Consider the following 24,970-nt stretch of genomic DNA (forward strand, 5'->3'; position numbering starts at 1 on the left):
ATCGGGCAGGAGCCTGTGGCTCGTGCTTGAGCAGTGAACTGATTTGGAAGGGAGCAGAAAGGTTTCAGCAGGCAGTTTGTGTTTTTCTTCTGAATTGCTGAAGGAAAGACACAATGTGGCTTCAGTCAGCAAAAACATTTTCAAGGTGAATTAAAGAAATGCTTGTGAGCAATGCCCAGAGAAGGCAGGTTTTGAGAAAATATTGAACTGTAACAAATTGTGAATTCCCTTTGCATTAACAGACTGTTGAGCCCTCTATTCCTCCAGAGCAGTGATTGATGTGTGCAAGTGACTACCTTAGCCTTGAGAATAGTCTTCCCAAGAATGTAGCTGGAATGCATTCAAGGGGAAAAGAGTGGTTGTAGGAGGCTCTTGAGCATCAGAGGAGAATTGCAGGAATGGGATGTTCCCCAAATGACCACCCGAGACTCTCAAGAGAGCCCTACTCTCCTGTCAGTAACTTCTGAGAAGTGATTTAAATATGTCAACTAATTTGAGGGAATGTTTAGCCTGTGAGTTTCAGCAAAGTAATGAGTAGGTCTTATTTCCGTGGTTACAAATGAGTAGGTGGGATTTCTGGCTGAGCACGTGTTAGGAAAGTGATTCCCCACGCACCCAGCACTGAAATAAAGTCATCTATTGACAGGTGAAAATGAAACCTTTTCCAGCTGTTCCCCTCGGGTTTGCCTTTCTGGGGGCCAAAGCTCTGTGCTGCAGGTGGCCCGGGTGTGTGCAGAGCAAGGCAGCCTCCACAAAGCCCTTGGTTTCCCCACAAGTCGTCATGATTTGTTGCCAGGTGTGCCCAGCTGTGGCAGGAGAAAGAGCCCGCAGTGCAGTGGGCGCCGTGCCCTGCCCGGCCAGGGCTCTCTGGCACAGAGGAGCAGCAGCAGCACCTTTCAACCCACTCCTGCCTTTATACTTTTCTGGCACATTTTGTGCTCTTTTTTCACTTTTGTTTTCTGCCACTTTTCCCATCAAACTTCCCATCCTTTTCCCCCCCCTCATGTTTCCTGCCTTTTTCTGCCCTCTGGTTTCTCCCTCTTTTCCCCTCAGGATTCTCACAATGTTCCCCTCACATTTGCTGCCTGTTTCTCTCTCTCTGCCAGTAATTTTCTCACTCTCTTCCCCTCACATTTCCCTCCATTTTTTCCTCTATGTTTTTCAGCCTTCCCTGATCATGTTTCTTAGAATTTTCCCATCATATGTCCTGCCTTTTCCTCCTCTCACCTTCCTCTCCTACTTTCACTCACGTCTTCACCATTTTCCCCTCCGTTTTCTCACCCTTTCCCACACAGGTTTCCTACGCTTTTCTTCCCTCACACTTCCCTCCTTTTTCCTCTCCCATTTCTCACACTTGTCACCTCATGTTTTCTGCCTTTTTCCCCCTCACATTTCTTAACCCACTGCTTCCTGTCAGTGACTCTTCCTCTTCAGTAGTTGATGAGCTTCTTTTCTTCTTTCCTGCAATCCCCTCCTCCAAAGAATGGGTGCCAGAGCAGCGCTCCAAGAAGCCCCTGCCCGTGTGTCTGCTGAACAGAATGGCTGTGCTCGACTTGAACAATCTCGTGAAGAACAACCTAAACTGCAGTGGACTTTCAATTCCCTCTAGTCTTCATAGTGTTCTAAAGAAATAGGTACCCTGAGGGATACACGTCGCAGGTGCGCAGCCACTGCACCATCCGCCTCAAGCAGATCCCATCTCCGTTTTCATCACCTCACAGTGACTGTGACTCCTGCCTGGACGAAACCACTTGTGATGCTGCTTGATGCTAATTGGAGTCCATGTGCAGAAGGAGTGCTTTTAGCCCTCTTTCAAAAAAAAAAAAAAAAAAAAAAAAAAAAAAAAAAAAAAAAAAAAGGTTTTATTTTAAAACGTTCAATGCCTGGAGTTTCGTATTTTCACCTATTTGAATTGCCTTGACATCAAAGTACTGCCAGTTGGCGTTCCAAACTGGCTGGTCTATGTTTGTGTGCACAGAGCAAAGGTGCCAGACCGTGTCCTTTTCCCGGGTGTCCGTTAATGTCCATTTCAACAGGCACTGAAGGGGGGCTCTGCCTGCCCCACACAGGATGGCAGCCAGAGGGCTGAGGCTGCGCCTCCTAGTGAGATCAGCCGCCCTGGCAGCCCAGCCCCAGCCGCCATCTTGTGTGTGGCTCTCCAGCCCTGGCCGCCATCTTGTGTGTGGCTCCCTCAGCCCTGGCCGCCATCTTTTGCACTGACCTAGTCCAGCTCTTAAGCGAATGTGTTGCTGTTTTGTCGGCAGTCAGGGTCCGCCCCAAAGACACCAACACCAGCAGGACAGGCTACAGGGAATGGCACGGGTTTGGCTCAAAGCAGCCAGCCCTGACTTGTCACTGTCCTTTATCCATGAACACGTGCCCATATGCAGCCACAGCAAATGTCCAACAGCAGCTCCATCAGCCACTTCCTCCCGCTGGCGTTGGCAGACACGCGGCAGCTGCAGCTCCTGCGCTTCTGCCTCTTCCTGGGCATCTCCCTGGCTGCCCTCCTGGGCCACGGCCTGGTCACCAGCGCCGTAGCCTGCGGCCACCACCTGCACAGCCCCATGTTCTTCTTCCTGCTCAACCTGGCCCTCAGCGACCTGGGCTCCATCTGCACCACTGTCCCCAAAGCCATGCACAATTCCCTCTGGGACACCAGGACCATCTCCTATGCAGGATGTGCTGCACTGCGCAGGATTTCGGCGAGGGAAGAATGCAATCAATCAATATGATTGGTAAAGCATTGTTCAACTTTATTGCTCATAACATCCGTTCTTATACTTTTGCCCCAAGCATTCAGCATACTTGTCAAATTATAATTGGTTAGCATACACTACTCATCTATACTTGATTGGCTATATCAAGCGTGAGAAGGTTCCTCCCCTTGGCATGCTGAAAACTTTGTATACGTGCTTACTGCTACGCTCTATTAACCACAAGTTCTTTTATCTTTGGCCTGTATCCGTGCTTACTGCTGTCCCAAGGACAGCTTATCTTAGCAGCGCGTAGGCTGCTAGCACTTGGTATCGGGCCATGAGGCCTCTAATGATCCGTGGCCTTGCTCTGCTAACCATTCTTCAACAATTCCCTCTTTTTTATTTTGTGCAGCAAACGCAGCGTGTCGAGTAGTTACTGTTTCTGCTATGCGATACATCATCTGTTGCAAGCAGCAAAAAAAGCAAGATACAAAAAGTACAAGCAGTATAATAACAATCACAATATTGATTACATGTTGCAGTAGGGAGGTTATCCAAGGCCCTCGCCCGAAAGATCATAGCCAATCTGTTAAACCCAAGCCTGTGTCTTGCTGCAAATGACTAGTGAGTTCTTACAACTTAGCTATTTGGGTATGAATTGACATGGAGTGATCTCTCTGTACTACCTTGTCAAACTGCCAGAGCAGTTGTAGGTTTTCTCTTGCCCTTAAGTCTTCAATTAAGTGTACCCCCTCTAACCCTGGCTGTCCAGTATCGATGTCGCTCTTGCAGGGTCATTAGCAGGACGGATCCATTTACTAGGTATCCATTGGGGCCCTGTGGGGGTAAGAACACAAACATAACCTCTACCCATGTACTGAACCTCTGCGGGACTTTCCCATACTCCAGTTTTGGGATCTCGGTACATGACTTTAAACAATGGCTTAGTTGCTTCCTCCTTTACTCCGCCTGAGTGGATGACCGCAGGGGGCTCCGAGTGGTCCCCCATTACACACAGATAGTTTAATACAAATAGTGTTTTTGATAGCATGGTCTGCGCATCCACCTCCTCCTTATATTTTAACAGATAATCCTTGAGTGTTTGGTGGGCTCGCTCCACAATCGCCTGACCTGTTGGTGAATGTGGGATACCTGTGATGTGTGTCACACCCCACTTCTGTAAGAACCTTTGGATCCTGCTGCTCACATATGCAGGGCCATTATCTGTCTTAATCTGTTCTGGCACCCCCATCACCGCAAAGCAAGTAGTTAGGTGTCGTACCACGTGGAGAGCTTTCTCTCCCGGCTGCGCTGAAGCCCAAATAAATTTACTGAAAGTATCAATTGTAACATGCACATATTTCAATCTACCAAAGGAGGATACGTGAGTTACATCCATTTGCCAGATCTGATTGGGTCCAAGGCCCCGTGGGTTTACTCCCATCCCTAGTCCAGGCCCATGCTGACTACAGAGAGGACAGGATCTGACAATACCACGGGCATCATTCAGAGATATGCGAAACTGTTTCTTTAGGCCTCGCGCATTCTGGTGAAAAGTCTCATGAGCAATACGTGCCTGCTGAAATCCGTCTTGTGGTACTGCAACAGAAACCAACTGATCAGCTATGCCATTACCCTGACCCAAACCTTCTGACCATTTGTGGCTTCGAATATGCAAAATCGCAAAAGGAGCTGAGCGCAGCCGAACAGCTTGCCTCAGCTGCCTCAAAAGTTCCCATAACCTGTCATTCTTTATATCCTTTATCAATGCATCCTCAATCCGCAGCACCACCCCTACTACGTATCATGAGTCTGTGACAATATTTACACCCTGATCAGGCCAATTCATAATGATCCAAAGGACAGCCCTTAATTCTAGCATCTGCAATGAGTCCTCAGTAGTCGAGTCCACGTGCCCTCCTCCATCCATCCAGATCAAGGCAGAGCGTTTGCTTTGTGATGTCAGGGCACGGTTGTCACGTGGTCGTGGTGACATCACAAGGTTGCCTTGGTGCACGGAAGGCCTCAGGGGTGTCAGAGCAGCTCTTGGCCTTGCTCAGTGCAGGAACTTGGTCCTGTGCTTGAGGCTTTTGTCAGGGGGCAGCTGCTGACTGACAGGAGACTTCTTTTAGCTAGCGTTAGAGCGCAGTCTGCAAACTTGCACAGCAGTTGCCACAATGATTGGGCAACTCGCCGCTGCAGTTTTCACTGTTTATGGAGTTGCCTATTCCTGCTATTTCCTAACTAACCTGGCAGGTAAGTAGAGGTTTTCCCTGAGTGTCACCTAACCTGGTTTTTGTGTCTTCCTGCTCTTTCTTAGTGACTGAGTTCATTTGGAAACAGAAAGGCCATCCAGATGCCGCTTGGGTAAAGCTCCTGTCAACATGTTCAGCTCCAAAGGGGGTGTGTGTAGCCACGGCCGTGCGGGCAGCATTTGCAAGGGAGCCTGCAGGGGTTGCGTTCCCTCTGTTGGAGAGTCTGTGGCAGCAGAGTTTGCCAATTCCTCCCTTGCTGGGTCAAGCAGGACAACTTTGAAAATGTAGACTGGGAGGCCTTGGAAGGTCTTCTAAAAATGCTCTGGTTGTCTCCAGTTTTCTCAAAGCATCTGCTTCATTTTTCCTTGCCCACTGCAGGTCACCTGAGCCGGGTATTCAGAGGTGCTGATCCCAAGGTGAGTAAGGAAAGAACATTTGATGTTCTTGGCGTTTAAGAATTGTGCAGCAAGCTGTGAGCTTGGCCTGTGGCAGTAGAGTGTAGAGGGCCAGCTGAGTAGGCTGCAAGAAAATCCATTTCCATGTCTACAGCAGCAAGAGCAAAGGCATCACTGCCTATTTCCTAATTTTCCATTTCAGAGCTTTAAAAGAACTAAAAGATAAGTTTTGCAGAGAGAATGTGCTTCCTGATAGTAGTCAGGGGGGAATATGTAATTTGGAGCAATTTGCAGTGTCCAGTTGAATCAGCCCATTAGAATTTAGTCTGAGGGACTCAGAATCCCCTTGCTCTGCAAGTTGATGATTTGTGCTTAGTAGAGCTGGTTCTAGAGCTGAAGAGAAAGAAGGTTCTAAATGATAGGTCATGGCCTGTGTCTAACGCTTCTGTCTGTCCACAGATCCCAGAACCAAGAGCAGACTCTCCTCTGGCTTCCTCTGCTCCTGGACGAGAAGGCAAAGAGGAGCCAAATGACCACAAGGCTCCAGCTGTGGTCACACCACAGCCGCAACTTTCCAAGACGGTAAGTGCCACTTCTGGAGGGCGCTGTCTTTAGTGCGAGGCAGAGCTGCAAGTTTCTGAGCAGCCAGCTCTTGCTGTTGGTGGCTGAGGATGCCGAGTGCTGCAGTCCTGCCAGACCTAGCCATTCCCCTCAGCCAGTGACAGCTGGAAAATGGGCTTTGAGCTGCCATGTTTAGGCCCCAGCTTGCTGGGATTCTGATAGAGGCCAGCCTGGAGCAGGAAGGTTCCCTGTCTGCAGAGGAGGGAGCATGTCAAAGGCACTGTGCTCAGCCTTGGTGGATACGTAGGGGACGCTGTGGTCTGGGGACACCTGTCCCCCTCCACAGACTCGCCAAGTACCCACAGGCACAAAAAGTATTGATGTGACAACACAAGCTTTTTGGGGCGGTTTGTCCCCACGAGCTTCTTGGCTGTGCTTACCTGGGAGCATTTCAGAGACACACTGGGGACGTGGAGTTTCTGCTTCAAGTCAGGGATTTTGGTGCCTTGGTTGCCAGGTTGTTCTTTTGGTAAAATGGAAGCAGAGGTGGGCAGGGAAGCAGAAAGAAGTGGCTGAATTAATGTGAATTGTGGGCAAAAAGGTGAAAAAGCTGAGCTTGACAGCAGCTCCCAGTCACTGGCTGACAGCACCTTCCTAAGGGCTTGCATTTAAAATGGGATCTGGGGCTAATCTCTGCCAGCCACTTTTCTGACACAAACTCTTTTGTTGTCTCAGATCTCCACAGGCTCTTCTATTGAAGCTGCAGCAGCAGGAGCAGCAGTGTCACCTGAAGGGGCCTGGCCTGCCCCAGCTGAGCAGTGGAGCCTGGGCAGTTCCTTCATCTCCAGCACTGACAAAGCTGCTGCTCAGCAACAGGAGATGGAGTATGATGAGGATGACTTCCTGGGGTTCATGAGTACGTCTTGTGTCTTTCTTCTCTGAGGGACAGTGTATTGTGAGCATGTGTCAGCATAGCTGGACCCATTGATCCTCCTCATCTCAGTGCCCTTTGTGATTGTACAGCACAAGTCATTGAAGCTGCTTCTTGCCCAGAGCAGCTGCCTGTCCTGTGCCCTCAGATAAGACCTGGTGGGGCTGAGAAGAGAGCCCAGCTGACTCTCTGCCTCCCATCACCTGTTGGCACAAAAGGGCACTGACGTGCACCTGGGTGTGTCTGCTCTCCAAGCCAATCCTGCTGTGTCCTCAGTGGGGGCACCAGCTTGGAAGGGGCTGGGTGTGGCCGTGCCTTCTTGCCATTGCTTGTCAGTGCTGGTTCCTGGGCTTTGGCAGCTTTGTGGCGGTGGCTGCCCTGGCCCTGAGGGCTGGTGTGAGCGTCGAGGCTGGAGCCTTCCTTAGCTGGGAGAGTGCCGCTGCCGGCCGGCCGCTGCAGCGCGGAGCTGCCCCGAGGCAGCAGCCCCTGCTCTGGGCCGGCTCCTGCACGGCCTGGGCTGGGCTCACAGAAGGTCAGCATCTCCTCTGGGCAGCTGTCCGTGTCCCGCCGGCACCTGAGGAGCACTGCTGTCCTTGCTGCCCTTGCCCGCTGCGGGAAGGTGGGCACGTGTGCGGGGCTGAGAGGGCGAGTGCAATGGCAGGGACTGATCCCTGCTGTCAGGGGGAGGAGAAGCAGTGTGGTTCTTCACGTGGGCCACGGGCAAGGGCGTCTTCCAGCTCAGCCTGCTCATCAAGGGTGAGGGTCCTGCTGCTGAAGGCCCCTTGGGGTTGGTTAGAGCATGAGCTGCTTGGGTTTACAAAGGGAAAGGCATTCCTTTGGGAAACTGCTGCAAGGTGGGGAAGATGCCCTCCTCTCCTGGGAATGCATCTCCCTGTGCTTTGTTTTCTGCCAAGGCATCTCTTCAAAGGACTGTAGAAAATCATTCTCTGTGCTGACCTGCTTGTACTGCAGAGCTGCCTGTCTTGTTGCAATTGTTGTTGTTGTTGTTGTTGTTACCCAGCTGGCCACAAAGGACTCAAAAGGCCAGACTGTACAGCCCCAGCAGGGCTGCCTTTTGTATCTCTTGGATAGTGGGATGTCTGCTTTCAAGTGAGCATTTTGCATTTTGTTTCCCTCAGGGCAAATGGTGAGCACAGAAAATCCCCGGAGGAAATACACCGAAAAGGAAATTGTTGGCAGAGGGTGAGTCCAACCACAGTTGCTTCTACACAGTCATGGGGCAGCTGATTTGCTGCTGGAATATCTGTCAAGTGTGAAGTCAGGCAAGCTGCAAACATATTCAGACACGCGGGTTAGTCTGCCCCATCTCTCAGTACCGGCCAGAATTTGGAAGTGTGGTCAGAAGGCATTATCAAAGACACTTCTATTTCATTGCCAGAAACAGCAACCTACCCCCTATCATGGCAGTCAGATAACACTTCTCAGGAGCATTTCTTCCCAAGAGTTTGCTGAAGGAAATAGTCTGTGGTGAGGATAAAAACCGCCCAGTTTAGAAACTGAAATCCACGATGAAAGAATCACCTGGCCTTTGGAGCTGAGGCACTAAACCCCAATGCTTCAGAAACAGGCCCAGTGCCCATGCACTGGAGAGGAACATGCATCATCTGCCTTCTGGCAGTGCCCTCCTGCATGCTGCAGGTTGGAGGCATTTCCAGCAGACATCTCCTGTCTGGGCTGGCTTTCACTCCAAGGTCTAAATGGCTTCTCCTTTCTTTGCTGCTGTTTTGTTTCTAGGGCTTTTGGAGAGGTTTGCAGAGCCATCGACACTGCCACGGGCAGAGAGGTAAATGTCAAGAGCCCCTGCAGATTCTGCTGCTCTCCAGGGCTTTCCTGTCTCGTGTCAGCTGCGGCTGCAGCTGTGGCTAGAGCTGTGCTGCAAAGGCACAAGAAGCACAGACTGGTGCCAGCCTGCCAACTGCATTTGGGGCAGCCTTTGTCCTGCTCAGCTGCCAGAAGGAAGGCAAGGAGGACAGCGGTTCCTTTCAGAGAAGGATGCTCTCCCTGGCTCTCAATTGCTCCAACAAAGGAGCATCTCACTGCTCTCTGGGGCTACGGCTTCAGAGTCCTGAATTCTCATTTCTGGCTGCCAGCAAATACATCTGAATGTTCCTGGCAGTTCCTTAGCCACCTGCAGTGCTGCACTTGGGAACTGCACGTAGGGAGAGATCTGCAAGGTGTCCCTAAAAGCCCCAAGCCCTGCCTATAGCCCGAGATGTATCCACAGAGTACCAAGTCACGCATTACTTCTTCTCAAGTACAGACAGACAGAGAGTGTGCTCAGAGCTTTGGGGATGATAGTTGACACACCATTGCTAACAAGTGGACAAGGCAAAATGTGGTCAGTGGCCACGTGTCCTGGATCTGGCCCCCAAAGGAGCAGAGAAATGGGCTGTAGGAATGTCACTTCCTAATTACTCCTTTGTCTAATTACAAGGCACTTTGGCACGGCTTGGCGGTGTCATTGCAAAATCTCTCTCCCCATGTGTGTTTTGGTCTCATTCCTCCAACTTCTAAAGTTACTGATTTTCAATGTCATTCTAGGTGGCTATCAAGAAAATCTATCTTCGGGGACCGAGTGAGATGGAGGATATTGTTACTGAAATCACGGTCATGAAGAGGAATATGAGTCCCCATCTTGTCCATTATTTAGACGGGTGAGTGGTCGTGGTCTCATCCCATGAAGGTTTGTTTACATAGTAAAAGTATGCAAGGTTAAAACCCCACTTTGGACACTAGCAGAAAAGAAAGCTGTTAATTATTGCTTCATTATTATTTCTCTACTCATCTCCAATGGATGGGAAGAGAGTGCAGTTTATCTCCGTGAGTCATCCCTGGCTTTCCAACACATAGTTGAAAAATTGTTCAAAAACCTGCATCAACTCTACCATAAGAAGTCAGTACCCTGTAAGTTGGCTGCCTCCATGTTGTCTCAGGATGGATTTTTTAAGGTTTCTTCAATGCTGATGAAGCATGCTAGAGAGGATTTCCCTTGGATTGTTGCCCCTCTTTTCCAGGGCTGGCCATGCCAGGAACACTAGGTGCTTCTTTCCAGAAATACCACGCGGGACAGGTTTTTCATCTTGGCGTATACTAAACTGCACTTTTTGATTGCTGGCCATCAGAGACATCTCCTTTTGACAGATGTGCTGTTCTCCTTGAGACTGCACAGACTGCAAACAACCCACAGCCCGGAGGGAATGTCTTTAATTCTTTTAATTCTGTCCTTGTCACAAAGCAACCCAGAAACAAGAATCAAGCAAAGGAGCCAACGAATGCATGTTCATCTGCATGGCCTTGTTCCCTTCTTTCAGCTACCTTGTGCATGAAGAACTGTGGCTGGTGATGGAGTACATGGATGGAGGCAGTCTTTACGACACAATCCAAAAGACTCGCCTGACAGAAGACGAGATTGCCATCATCAGTCGGGAGGTCAGTCGGGGATCCCAGCTGTGCTTCCCAGAGCTTGGGCAGGATTGTCTGGGAAAGGGGCTCAGAGCAGGAGCGATTCCGTGAGCCAGGCTTTGTTTCTGTGTGGCTGATATGCTCTGGGCAAGCAAGAGCCTCTCAAGTGAACTGCCTGCCAGTGCCCCTGCACTCACTGGACTCTGTTCTTGTCCTCTTGTCTCCTGCTGTTGCATTCTCACTCTGGCTCTTGTATTTGCTCTTCTCCATCTTGCCTCTCTAAACTTTGGTCTGTTGGCACTGCATTCCTTGCCTGTAAAAGCAAAGGTGGTGATGGTGGGAGCATTTGAAAGGAACAGCAAAGAAGAAAGAGAGACTCATTTCTCTGAGTCCTCAGCTGGAAAGGTTAGCAGTGCAGCCAGAGTGCTGTGTGCTTCTGAGCACATCCACTGCAGCAGCAGTCATCCTGGCTGGTTTGCAGGGCAGAGTCTACACCAGCAGTTGCTGTTGCTCTTTGGCAAGCTGACATGCCTTTCTTTAGAAAGGTGCTGCTCTGCCTGTGTTGGAGCAGCGAGCTCTTCCCCTCAGTGGCACTGTGTTCTGCCATTACTCCTCATTCCCCTGGAGAGGGAATCTTGGAGAGCTCTTTCCTTTCTTGTGTGATGAAATCACATCACTGATATTTGCCCTCCTGTTTCTGGTTTCTCTCTCAGTGCCTGCAAGGACTGCATTTTCTCCACGCCAACCATGTGATGCACAGAGATTTGAAAAGCCTCAACATCCTTCTCAAAACGGATGGCTCTGTCAAGCTGGGTCAGTATATTCTTGGGCAGGTGCAGCGTTCCAGGGATATGTGGGCTGTGGGGCTGCTTTTGAGTGAGTGCCAGCCCCCCCAAAATGGCGCTGGTGGCAGTGCAGGGAGCCTGTTGTGAGCTGACCACGCGGTGGCAACGTGCACAGACCTATGGCAAGGCTCGAGCAGTCCACAGTGGCATTGCTCTGTGCGTGTCCCTTCCAGAGGGAGGGAGCTACATGTCTAAAGTTTGAAAAGCCCCTGCTGGAGGCAGTGTAAAAAATGTGGGGATTTCTGAAGCAGCCAGCACCATATTTCCTTGGCTAAAGTCCTGAGGAAACAGAGCAGGGACAGTTGTCCAGGAGATTCAAGAGCACATTCTCAAACTTCTACCGGGAAATTCTTTTGCGTGCTTTCCTAATTGCACAGGATTCAAATAAAAACGGTCTTTTGCTCTCTCCCCAGCTGATTTTGGCCTCTCTGCTCAACTCACCCCTGAGCAGAGTAGACGGAGATCGGTGGTCGGGACTCTTCAGTGGATGGCACCTGAAGTGAACGGTGAACCCTATGGGCCCAAAGTGGACATATGGTCTTTGGGAATCGTGGTCATTGAAATGGTGGAAGGAGAAGCTCCTGACTGGGAGGAAAATTCTGCCATGGTAAGGTGTAAATACTCTCTGATCCCGCTGTCTTTCTCCCCCATCCCACTTTGTGTGTGCCACTGGACAAAATGCCATTGCCATCCGCTGGAACTACTTCCACCACAGTCCCTTTCTGAAAATGTCCCGGCAGCACATCAGCATCTGCTGGGGTTTTGGTTGCATCCGTGGGGGAACTCAAGCCTTAGCCCAGGCAAACAATCTCCCTTCTCAGGCAACACTGGGCTTTGGCTTAGAAGTCGTTCCAGCTCTTTTGGCTTTGTAGACAGCCCTAATAGCAGCAAACAAGCATCTTAGAAGTGGTGTTATCTTTCCTGAAATGAAGGAAAGTAACCCAAACCCGAGGATGTTTATAAAACAGTGGTTTGGAGAGAAGAAGTGCACCCCCATTCTTCTCACAAGGAAATTTGCCTGAAACCTTAACAAGAGGGTGTGAAGGCCACAGAGTCTCTTGTGCTTCTTGTGCGGTGCTGCTGAAACACTCAGTGACCGTCTTTCTTTCCTAACCCAAGCCGTCACCTCCATGTCACTAAGATGAAGCCTGGCCATGTGGAGAGCCGCCCAAACCCACCCCTTTGTTTCCAGGCACTTTCTAGGATGGCCATGCCATTAATGCATTGACTTGAGTGTCCAAATGAGCAGAGGGCTACCACATGGATGGCGTTTCTCCCTCTTCTGCTTTGACCACCAAAATTTTCCTTTTGCTGCCTAAGGGAAGCTGAAATTTGCAGTCTGATGAGAGACGGAGGTGCAGGTGTTTCCTGTGTGCCCAAAGAGGCATTTTCGTCCCAAGACATTTGTGCATGCATCTTCATGTGTCTGTGTGGAAGATGAGATTCCAAATGTTTGTTTCCTTACCTGAGGAATAACTGAGGGATTTCCTTTCTTTGCTTGCAATTCCCATTGTTTTCAAGAACCAAGGAAAAAGCTTGATGACTTTGGTTTGATGGCAGCTGTGCTTAAGGGACCAACAAGAGCTGCAGAGATGCTTTTCATGTAATTATCTTTGGAAATAGTAGAGTGAGTTAGTAGAGCAAAGTGCCTCTTCCAAATAGCCTGTCAAGCTGCTCAGGTGAACCCTCAGAGAAGGAAACCTGCTTTTGCTGCTATTGTTTCCACTAACAAGGCCAGTCAATGAAATCAACTGCCAAGGCAAGAGCTGCTGGATGCTGGGAAAGCTGTGGCTGCATCGGGCTTTGGGTGTTGTGTTGGTCAGGAAAGTCATCTCTGCCTCTGTGCCACGGCAGAAAGTGCCACTGCAGAGTGCAGCTGAAACAATGGGATCTGGGAGAGCAGTTCCAGACGTGAAAGAACCGGGTGAGAAACTCGTGTTTCCTTTTTCTCCAGGCTCAACTCCTGAAAGCCACCAAAGGGATCCCAAAGCTGCAGCAGCCCAAGCTCCTCTCCCCTTTGCTGTGTGACTTCCTGAGCTGCTGCCTGCAGAGAGACGAGGCGCGGCGCTGGTCTGCCAAGGAGCTGCTGCAGGTAAAATGCCAAGGGGCTGCAGGGGAAACAGTGTCCCAGGGACGGGCTCCTCCTGCACTGAAGTGCAAGGCATCAGGGGAGCCTCCTCCTCCTCACCTCCACTCTTGGTGCTGTTCAAATGAGAACAGTCAGGAATCCTAGACTGGGCTGGGCTGGCAAGGGCCTGTAAGGGTCATCTGCTCCAAGTGCCCTGCAATATGACCAGGGACCTCTTTCAAGAGATCAGGATGCTCAGATCGGAGATATTTCCAGGCCTGGGGCACATAGCAGCTCTTGCAGCAAGCTGTGCCAATGTGGCCCCACTGTTGCTCCTTAGACGTACTCTGATTCAATCTCCTTTTCCTTTGAAAAATATTGCCCTGCCTTTGAGGCTCTTAGCTTGCAAAGTAATGGTTCATTCTTGTTTTTTTTTTTTTCTTTGTGCAGCATCCATTTGTAACATCAGCCAAGCCTGTGTCCAGCCTGGTGCCACTGATCACTTCAGTGAAAGAGTGGAAGGAGGAGACAGGAATCAGACAACTGTTTTCTCCAACACCAGTATAGAGAAGGATTGTAGAATAGGACTGTAGAGTAGGATTGCAGCTAGGACAGTGGAGTAGGATAGTAGCATAGGATTGGAAATAAAGTTTGTGAAACCTCAACTCCTTTCAAAGATTCCCCTCCTTCTGAGCCTCTGACAAAGCTCAACATTTTCTTCTGAAGTGTCAGTTTTTTCTTAGAGGTGGAGAGTGACATTGATGGCTTCTTTGGTACAGTTGGAAAGTGGGGAAGGCTCTCCCGAGGGGAAGCGTGGCCGTGCTGGGCACAGCACAGACCGGTGGCATCGGCCGTCCGGAGCGTGCACAGGAGCAGAGAAAGGCAAACCACAGGCGAGGGCTGCAGGCCTGGCTGAGGATTGCCACCCTTGTGCCGGCTGCCCTCTAACTCCTGGCCAAGGTGAGCAGTGTGTGCAGCGCTCTGGGCACAGGGGAGGGAGCCGGGCTGCTCCGCAGGCTCCGGCACAGGGCAGCCTCCTTCAGGCACGGCGCTTCTGCCGGGGGAAGCGAGGCCAGCGGCAGGCAGGGACAGCTTGTCAGCTCACATCTGCAGGAGCCGGGGCCTCACACGGCTCTGGGAGGAAGCGCCTGCAGTGCTGGAGTTGTGCACTGAGCCAGAGCAAAAGAGTGAAATGCAGAGTGTTCTGCAGAAATATTCCGGGGCGCCAGGCCAGCCTGCTTTGAGCTCTCTGGCACACAGCAAGCACTGTGCAATGCAGCCCTGAGCTGCTGGGAGATAGAGAGGTGTTAGAGAGGAGCCAACTGTCAGATGAAATTTAATGGGGTGACAACGTCATCAAAGCCAAAGAGAACTGTTTTTTAGGATGGATTCACCTGAGCTGGGTGTGTATCTCCCTCTCCCAAGAGCCAAACACACACACAACACACACACAGAAAATGCTGCTTTTTATTGCCTTTCCCAGCCCAGGGCGAACCGTGTCCCCTTTCCCTTTGGCCGGGAAATAGGAAACTTGTATTCTGTCCCCACCGCCTCCTTTTCTGTCCCCTCCCCTCTTCTCCTACTTCCCTTTTGGTTTGGTCTTCACGCTGGCCCCTCTCCCAGCTCACAGCAACACCCAACAAATCAACTAGAACAAACCCAAACCCTAAATAACAACCCCAAGAACCAACAGCTTTCGTTCTTTCTTCTCATAACCCTGCAGCTGCAGCAAAATATTACCTCCTATCTCACAGAGGGAATCGGGCAGGAGCCTGTGGCTCGTGCTTGAGCAGTGAACTGATTTGGAAGGGAGCAGAAGGGTTTCAGCAGGCAGTTTGTGTTTTTCTTCTGAATTGCTGAAGGAAAGACACAATGTGGCTTCAGTCAGCAAAAACATTTTCAAGGTGAATTAAAGAAATGCTTGTGAGCAATGCCCAGAGAAGGCAGGTTTTGAGAAAATATTGAACTGTAACAAATTGTGAATTCCCTTTGCATTAACAGACTGTTGAGCCCTCTATTCCTCCAGAGCAGTGATTGATGTGTGCAAGTGACTACTTTAGCCTTGAGAATAGTCTTCCCAAGAATGTAGCTGGAATGCATTCAAGGGGAAAAGAGTGGTTGTAGGAGGCTCTTGAGCATCAGAGGAGAATTGCAGGAATGGGATGTTCCCCAAATGACCAGCCGAGACTCTCAAGAGAGCCCTACTCTCCTGTCAGTAACTTCTGAGAAGTGATTTAAATATGTCAACTAATTTGAGGGAATGTTTAGCCTGTGAGTTTCAGCAAAGTAATGAGTAGGTCTTGTTTCCATGGTTACAAATGAGTAGGTGGGATTTCTGGCTGAGCACGTGTTAGGAAAGTGATTCCCCACGCACCCAGCACTGAAATAAAGTCATCTATTGACAGGTGAAAATGAAACCTTTTCCAGCTGTTCCCCTCGGGTTTACCTTTCTGGGGGCCAAAGCTCTGTGCTGCAGGTGGCCCGGGTGTGTGCAGAGCAAGGCAGCCTCCACAAAGCCCTTGGTTTCCCCACAAGTCGTCATGATTTGTTGCCAGGTGTGCCCAGCTGTGGCAGGAGAAAGAGCCCGCAGTGCAGTGGGCGCCGTGCCCTGCCCAGCCAGGGCTCTCTGGCACAGAGGAGCAGCAGCAGCACCTTTCAACCCACTCCTGCCCTGGCCTCACCTGGGACACAGAAGCCTCTGGAAATCAGCACCACCTGGCCCCTTCCCAGCTTGGAGCAGATCCTGCTGGTGGGCACATCCTGCACTTCTACTGCTTCCAAACAGGAATCAAGGCACAGGGGGAGACGGACATACAGAGAAGCCCTGGGCTAGTGCAATAAATGGGCAAATGCATGGGGGAATGTGTTAGGAATCATTTCAGCTGTCATGCCAATCCTGCCTTCTCTCCTTTTCTCCCTTCACATTTCCTGTTCTTTTCCCTCTCACATTTCCACCCCTTCCCCCTCTCGAGTCTCACAGTTTTCCTCTCATGTTTGCCTCCCAAGTTTTACTCATTTTCCCCACCCTTTTCAGCTCCCTTTCCTCACGCTTTGCCTCTCACATTTCCCCAACTTCCCGCTTTTTCCTGCTTTTTTGTTCTCCCACGATTCTCACAATTTTCCCCTCACTTATCCTGCCCTTTTCTCCCCTCATGCTTTTCTCCTTTCCTCAGTCATTTTTCTCCAAGTTGTCTCCTCATGTTTCTCACTTTTGCCCTCATGTTTCCCAGGCTTTCCCTCTTACATTTCTCCCACTTTTCCCCTCACGTTTATCATTCTTTCCCCCTCATGTTGCTTCTACTTTTCCTCTAGCATTTTCTGCCCTTTTTTCACTCCTGTTTTCTGCCACTTTTCCCATCCAACTTCCCACCCTTTTTTCCCCCCTAATGTTTCCTGCCTTTTTCTGCCCTCTGGTTTCTCCCTCTTTTCCCCTCAGGATTCTCACAATGTTCCCCTCACATTTGCTGCCTGTTTCTCTCTCTCTGCCAGTAATTTTCTCCCTCTCTTCCCCTCACATTTCCCTCCATTTTTTCCTCTATGTTTTTCAGCCTTCCCTGATCATGTTTCTTAGAATTTTCCCATCATATGTCCTGCCTTTTCCTCCTCTCACCTTCCTCTCCTACTTTCACTCACATCTTCACCATTTTCCCCTCTGTTTTCTCACCCTTTCCCACACAGGTTTCCTTCCCTTTTCTTCCCTCACAATTCCCTCCTTTTTCCACTCCCATTTCTCACACTTGTCACCTCATGTTTTCTGCCTTTTTCCCCCTCACATTTCTTAACCCACTGCTTCCTGTCAGTGACTCTTCCTCTTCAGTAGTTGATGAGCTTCTTTTCTTCTTTCCTGCAATCCCCTCCTCCAAAGAATGGGTGCCAGAGCAGCGCTCCAAGAAGCCCCTGCCCGTGTGTCTGCTGAACAGAATGGCTGTGCTCGACTTGAACAATCTCGTGAAGAACAACCTAAACTGCAGTGGACTTTCAATTCCCTCTAGTCTTCATAGTGTTCTAAAGAAATAGGTACCCTGAGGGATACACGTCGCAGGTGCGCAGCCGCTGCACCATCCGCCTCAAGCAGATCCCATCTCCGTTTTCATCACCTCACAGTGACTGTGACTCCTGCCTGGACGAAACCACTTGTGATGCTGCTTGATGCTAATTGGAGTCCATGTGCAGAAGGAGTGCTTTTAGCCCTCTTTCAAAAAAAAAAAAAAAAAAAAAAAAAAAAAAAAAAAAAAAGGTTTTATTTTAAAACGTTCAATGCCTGGAGTTTCGTATTTTCACCTATTTGAATTGCCTTGACATCAAAGTACTGCCAGTTGGCGTTCCAAACTGGCTGGTCTATGTTTGTGTGCACAGAGCAAAGGTGCCAGACCGTGTCCTTTTCCCGGGTGTCCGTTAATGTCCATTTCAACAGGCACTGAAGGGGGGCTCTGCCTGCCCCACACAGGATGGCAGCCAGAGGGCTGAGGCTGCGCCTCCTAGTGAGATCAGCCGCCCTGGCAGCCCAGCCCCAGCCGCCATCTTGTGTGTGGCTCTCCAGCCCTGGCCGCCATCTTGTGTGTGGCTCCCTCAGCCCTGGCCGCCATCTTTTGCACTGACCTAGTCCAGCTCTTAAGCGAATGTGTTGCTGTTTTGTCGGCAGTCAGGGTCCGCCCCAAAGACACCAACACCAGCAGGACAGGCTACAGGGAATGGCACGGGTTTGGCTCAAAGCAGCCAGCCCTGACTTGTCACTGTCCTTTATCCATGAACACGTGCCCATATGCAGCCACAGCAAATGTCCAACAGCAGCTCCATCAGCCACTTCCTCCCGCTGGCGTTGGCAGACACGCGGCAGCTGCAGCTCCTGCGCTTCTGCCTCTTCCTGGGCATCTCCCTGGCTGCCCTCCTGGGCCACGGCCTGGTCACCAGCGCCGTAGCCTGCGGCCACCACCTGCACAGCCCCATGTTCTTCTTCCTGCTCAACCTGGCCCTCAGCGACCTGGGCTCCATCTGCACCACTGTCCCCAAAGCCATGCACAATTCCCTCTGGGACACCAGGACCATCTCCTACGCAGGATGTGCTGCACTGCGCAGGATTTCGGCGAGGGAAGAATGCAATCAATCAATATGATTGGTAAAGCATTGTTCAACTTTATTGCTCATAACATCCGTTCTTATACTTTTGCCCCAAGCATTCAGCATACTTGTCAAATTATAATTGGTTAGCATACACTACTCATCTATACTTGATTGGCTATATCAAGCGTGAGAAGGTTCCTCCCCTTGGCATGCTGAAAACTTTGTATACGTGCTTACTGCTACGCTCTATTAACCACAAGTTCTTTTATCTTTGGCCTGTATCCGTGCTTACTGCTGTCCCGAGGACAGTTTATCTTAGCAGCGCGTAGGCTGCTAGCACTTGGTATCGGGCCATGAGGCCTCTAATGATCCGTGGCCTTGCTCTGCTAACCATTCTTCAACAATTCCCTCTTTTTTATTTTGTGCAGCAAACGCAGCGTGTCGAGTAGTTACTGTTTCTGCTATGCGATACATCATCTGTTGCAAGCAGCAAAAAAAGCAAGATACAAAAAGTACAAGCAGTATAATAACAATCACAATATTGATTACATGTTGCAGTAGGGAGGTTATCCAAGGCCCTAGCCCGAAAGATCATAGCCAATCTGTTAAACCCAAGCCTGTGTCTTGCTGCAAATGACTAGTGAGTTCTTACAACTTAGCTATTTGGGTATGAATTGACATGGAGTGATCTCTCTGTACTACCTTGTCAAACTGCCAGAGCAGTTGTAGGTTTTCTCTTGCCCTTAAGTCTTCAATTAAGTGTACCCCCTCTAACCCTGGCTGTCCAGTATCGATGTCGCTCTTGCAGGGTCATTAGCAGGACGGATCCATTTACTAGGTATCCATTGGGGCCCTGTGGGGGTAAGAACACAAACATAACCTCTACCCATGTACTGAACCTCTGCGGGACCTTCCCATACTCCAGTTTTGGGATCTCGGTACATGACTTTAAACAATGGCTTAGCTGCTTCCTCCTTTACTCCGCCTGAGTGGATGACCGCAGGGGGCTCCGAGTGGTCCCCCATTACACACAGATAGTTTAATACAAATAGTGTTTTTGATAGCATGGTCTGCACATCCACCTCCTCCTTATATTTTAACAGATAATCCTTGAGTGTTTGGTGGGCTCGCTCCACAATCGCCTGACCTGTTGGTGAATGTGGGATACCTGTGATGTGTGTCACACCCCACTTCTGTAAGAACCTTTGGATCCTGCTGCTCACATATGCAGGGCCATTATCTGTCTTAATCTGTTCTGGCACCCCCATCACCGCAAAGCAAGTAGTTAGGTGTCGTACCACGTGGAGAGCTTTCTCTCCCGGCTGCGCTGAAGCCCAAATAAATTTACTGAAAGTATCAATTGTAACATGCACATATTTCAATCTACCAAAGGAGGATACGTGAGTTACATCCATTTGCCAGATCTGATTGGGTCCAAGGCCCCGTGGGTTTACTCCCATCCCTAGTCCAGGCCCATGCTGACTACAGAGAGGACAGGATCTGACAATACCACGGGCATCATTCAGAGATATGCGAAACTGTTTCTTTAGGCCTCGCGCATTCTGGTGAAAAGTCTCATGAGCAATACGTGCCTGCTGAAATCCGTCTTGTGGTACTGCAACAGAAACCAACTGATCAGCTATGGCATTACCCTGACCCAAACCTTCTGACCATTTGTGGCTTCGAATATGCAAAATCGCAAAAGGAGCTGAGCGCAGCCGAACAGCTTGCCTCAGCTGCCTCAAAAGTTCCCATAACCTGTCATTCTTTATATCCTTTATCAATGCATCCTCAATCCGCAGCACCACCCCTACTACGTATCATGAGTCTGTGACAATATTTACACCCTGATCAGGCCAATTCATAATGATCCAAAGGACAGCCCTTAATTCTAGCATCTGCAATGAGTCCTCAGTAGTCGAGTCCACGTGCCCTCCTCCATCCATCCAGATCAAGGCAGAGCGTTTGCTTTGTGATGTCAGGGCACGGTTGTCACGTGGTCGTGGTGACATCACAAGGTTGCCTTGGTGCACGGAAGGCCTCAGGGGTGTCAGAGCAGCTCTTGGCCTTGCTCAGTGCAGGAACTTGGTCCTGTGCTTGAGGCTTTTGTCAGGGGGCAGCTGCTGACTGACAGGAGACTTCTTTTAGCTAGCGTTAGAGCGCAGTCTGCAAACTTGCACAGCAGTTGCCACAATGATTGGGCAACTCGCCGCTGCAGTTTTCACTGTTTATGGAGTTGCCTATTCCTGCTATTTCCTAACTAACCTGGCAGGTAAGTAGAGGTTTTCCCTGAGTGTCACCTAACCTGGTTTTTGTGTCTTCCTGCTCTTTCTTAGTGACTGAGTTCATTTGGAAACAGAAAGGCCATCCAGATGCCGCTTGGGTAAAGCTCCTGTCAACATGTTCAGCTCCAAAGGGGGTGTGTGTAGCCACGGCCGTGCGGGCAGCATTTGCAAGGGAGCCTGCAGGGGTTGCGTTCCCTCTGTTGGAGAGTCTGTGGCAGCAGAGTTTGCCAATTCCTCCCTTGCTGGGTCAAGCAGGACAACTTTGAAAATGTAGACTGGGAGGCCTTGGAAGGTCTTCTAAAAATGCTCTGGTTGTCTCCAGTTTTCTCAAAGCATCTGCTTCATTTTCCCTTGCCCACTGCAGGTCACCTGAGCCGGGTATTCAGAGGTGCTGATCCCAAGGTGAGTAAGGAAAGAACATTTGATGTTCTTGGCGTTTAAGAATTGTGCAGCAAGCTGTGAGCTTGGCCTGTGGCAGTAGAGTGTAGAGGGCCAGCTGAGTAGGCTGCAAGAAAATCCATTTCCATGTCTACAGCAGCAAGAGCAAAGGCATCACTGCCTATTTCCTAATTTTCCATTTCAGAGCTTTAAAAGAACTAAAAGATAAGTTTTGCAGAGAGAATGTGCTTCCTGATAGTAGTCAGGGGGGAATATGTAATTTGGAGCAATTTGCAGTGTCCAGTTGAATCAGCCCATTAGAATTTAGTCTGAGGGACTTAGAATCCCCTTGCTCTGCAAGTTGATGATTTGTGCTTAGTAGAGCTGGTTCTAGAGCTGAAGAGAAAGAAGGTTCTAAATGATAGGTCATGGCCTGTGTCTAACGCTCCTGTCTGTCCACAGATCCCAGAACCAAGAGCAGACTCTCCTCTGGCTTCCTCTGCTCCTGGACGAGAAGGCAAAGAGGAGCCAAATGACCACAAGGCTCCAGCTGTGGTCACACCACAGCCGCAACTTTCCAAGACGGTAAGTGCCACTTCTGGAGGGCGCTGTCTTTAGTGCGAGGCAGAGCTGCAAGTTTCTGAGCAGCCAGCTCTTGCTGTTGGTGGCTGAGGATGCCGAGTGCTGCAGTCCTGCCAGACCTAGCCATTCCCCTCAGCCAGTGACAGCTGGAAAATGGGCTTTGAGCTGCCATGTTTAGGCCCCAGCTTGCTGGGATTCTGATAGAGGCCAGCCTGGAGCAGGAAGGTTCCCTGTCTGCAGAGGAGGGAGCATGTCAAAGGCACTGTGCTCAGCCTTGGTGGATACGTAGGGGACGCTGTGGTCTGGGGACACCTGTCCCCCTCCACAGACTCGCCAAGTACCCACAGGCACAAAAAGTATTGATGTGACAACACAAGCTTTTTGGGGCGGTTTGTCCCCACGAGCTTCTTGGCTGTGCTTACCTGGGAGCATTTCAGAGACACACTGGGGACGTGGAGTTTCTGCTTCAAGTCAGGGATTTTGGTGCCTTGGTTGCCAGGTTGTTCTTTTGGTAAAATGGAAGCAGAGGTGGGCAGGGAAGCAGAAAGAAGTGGCTGAATTAATGTGAATTGTGGGCAGAAAGGTGAAAAAGCTGAGCCTGACAGCAGCTCCCAGTCACTGGCTGACAGCACCTTCCTAAGGGCTTGCATTTAAAATGGGATCTGGGGCTAATCTCTGCCAGCCACTTTTCTGACACAAACTCTTTTGTTGTCTCAGATCTCCACAGGCTCTTCTATTGAAGCTGCAGCAGCAGGAGCAGCAGTGTCACCTGAAGGGGCCTGGCCTGCCCCAGCTGAGCAGTGGAGCCTGGGCAGTTCCTTCATCTCCAGCACTGACAAAGCTGCTGCTCAGCAACAGGAGATGGAGTATGATGAGGATGACTTCCTGGGGTTCATGAGTACGTCTTGTGTCTTTCTTCTCTGAGGGACAGTGTATTGTGAGCACGTGTCAGCATAGCTGGACCCAATGATCCTCCTCATCTCAGTGCCCTTTGTGACTCTACAGCACAAGTCATTGAAGCTGCTTCTTGCCTAGAGCAGCTGCCCGTCCTGTGCCCTCAGATAAGACCTGGTGGGGCTGAGAAGAGAGCCCAGCTGACTCTCTGCCTCCCATCACCTGTTGGCACAAAAGGGCACTGACGTGCACCTGGGTGTGTCTGCTCTCCAAGCCAATCCTGCTGTGTCCTCAGTGGGGGCAGCAGCTTGGAAGGGGCTGGGTGTGGCCGTGCCTTCTTGCCATTGCTTGTCAGTGCTGGTGCCTGGGCTTTGGCAGCTTTGTGGCGGTGGCTGCCCTGGCCCTGAGGGCTGGTGTGAGCGCCGAGGCTGGAGCCTTCCTTAGCTGGGAGAGTCCCGCTGCCGGCCGGCCGCTGCAGCGCGGAGCTGCCCCGAGGCAGCAGCCCCTGCTCTGGGCCGGCTCCTGCACGGCCTGGGCTGGGCTCACAGAGGGTCAGCATCTCCTCTGGGCAGCTGTCCGTGTCCCGCCGGCACCTGAGGAGCACTGCTGTCCTTGCTGCCCTTGCCCGCTGCGGGAAGGTGGGCACGTGTGCGGGGCTGAGAGGGCGAGTGCAATGGCAGGGACTGATCCCTGCTGTCAGGGGCAGGAGAAGCAGTGTGGTTCTTCACGTGGGCCACGGGCAAGGGCGTCTTCCAGCTCAGCCTGCTCATCAAGGGTGAGGGTCCTGCTGCTGAAGGCCCCTTGGGGTTGTTTAGAGCATGAGCTGCTTGGGTTTACAAAGGGAAAGGCATTCCTTTGGGAAACTGCTGCAAGGTGGGGAAGATGCCCTCCTCTCCTGGGAATGCATCTCCCTGTGCTTTGTTTTCTGTCAAGAGATCTCTTCAAAGGACTGTAGAAAATCATTCTCTGTGCTGACCTGCTTGTACTGCAGAGCTGCCTGTCTTGTTGCAATTGTTGTTGTTGTTGTTACCCAGCTGGCCACAAAGGACTCAGAAGGCCAGACTGTAGAGCCCCAGCAGGGCTGCCTTTTGTATCTCTTGGATAGTGGGATGTCTGCTTTCAAGTGAGCATTTTGCATTTTGTTTCCCTCAGGGCAAATGGTGAGCACAGAAAATCCCCGGAGGAAATACACCGAAAAGGAAATTGTTGGCAGAGGGTGAGTCCAACCACAGTTGCTTCTACACAGTCATGGGGCAGCTGATTTGCTGCTGGAATATCTGTCAAGTGTGAAGTCAGGCAAGCTGCAAACATATTCAGACACGCGGGTTAGTCTGCCCCATCTCTCAGTACCGGCCAGAATTTGGAAGTGTGGTCAGAAGGCATTATCAAAGACACTTCTATTTCATTGCCAGAAACAGCAACCTACCCCCTATCATGGCAGTCAGATAACACTTCTCAGGAGCATTTCTTCCCAAGAGTTTGCTGAAGGAAATAGTCTGTGGTGAGGATAAAAACCGCCCAGTTTAGAAACTGAAATCCACGATGAAAGAATCACCTGGCCTTTGGAGCTGAGGCACTAAACCCCAATGCTTCAGAAACAGGCCCAGTGCCCATGCACTGGAGAGGAACATGCATCATCTGCCTTCTGGCAGTGCCCTCCTGCATGCTGCAGGTTGGAGGCATTTCCAGCAGACATCTCCTGTCTGGGCTGGCTTTCACTCCAAGGTCTAAATGGCTTCTCCTTTCTTTGCTGCTGTTTTGTTTCTAGGGCTTTTGGAGAGGTTTGCAGAGCCATCGACACTGCCACGGGCAGAGAGGTAAATGTCAAGAGCCCCTGCAGATTCTGCTGCTCTCCAGGGCTTTCCTGTCTCGTGTCAGCTGCGGCTGCAGCTGTGGCTAGAGCTGTGCTGCAAAGGCACAAGAAGCACAGACTGGTGCCAGCCTGCCAACTGCATTTGGGGCAGTCTTTGTCCTGCTCAGCTGCCAGAAGGAAGGCAAGGAGGACAGCGGTTCCTTTCAGAGAAGGATGCTCTCCCTGGCTCTCAGATGCTCCAACAAAGGAGCATCTCACTGCTCTCTGGGGCTACGGCTTCAGAGTCCTGAATTCTCATTTCTGGCTGCCAGCAAATACATCTGAATGTTCCTGGCAGTTCCTTAGCCACCTGCAGTGCTGCACTTGGGAACTGCACGTAGGGAGAGATCTGCAAGGTGTCCCTAAAAGCCCCAAGCCCTGCCTATAGCCCGAGATGTATCCACAGAGTACCAAGTCACGCATTACTTCTTCTCAAGTACAGACAGACAGAGAGTGTGCTCAGAGCTTTGGGGGGGTGAGAGTTGACACACCATTGCTAACAAGTGGACAAGGCAAAATGTGGTCAGTGGCCACGTGCCCTGGATCTGGCCCCCAAAGGAGCAGAGAAATGGGCTGTAGGAATGTCACTTCCTAATTACTCCTTTGTCTAATTACAAGGCACTTTGGCACGGCTTGGCGGTGTCATTGCAAAATCTCTCTCCCCATGTGTGTTTTGGTCTCATTCCTCCAACTTCTAAAGTTACTGATTTTCAATGTCATTCTAGGTGGCCATCAAGAAAA

This window comes from Chamaea fasciata, unplaced genomic scaffold, assembly GCF_029207755.1.
Source record: "Chamaea fasciata isolate MVZ Bird 193981 ecotype frontalis unplaced genomic scaffold, bChaFas1.0.hap1 SCAF_47, whole genome shotgun sequence".
Lineage (NCBI taxonomy): Eukaryota > Metazoa > Chordata > Aves > Passeriformes > Sylviidae > Chamaea > Chamaea fasciata.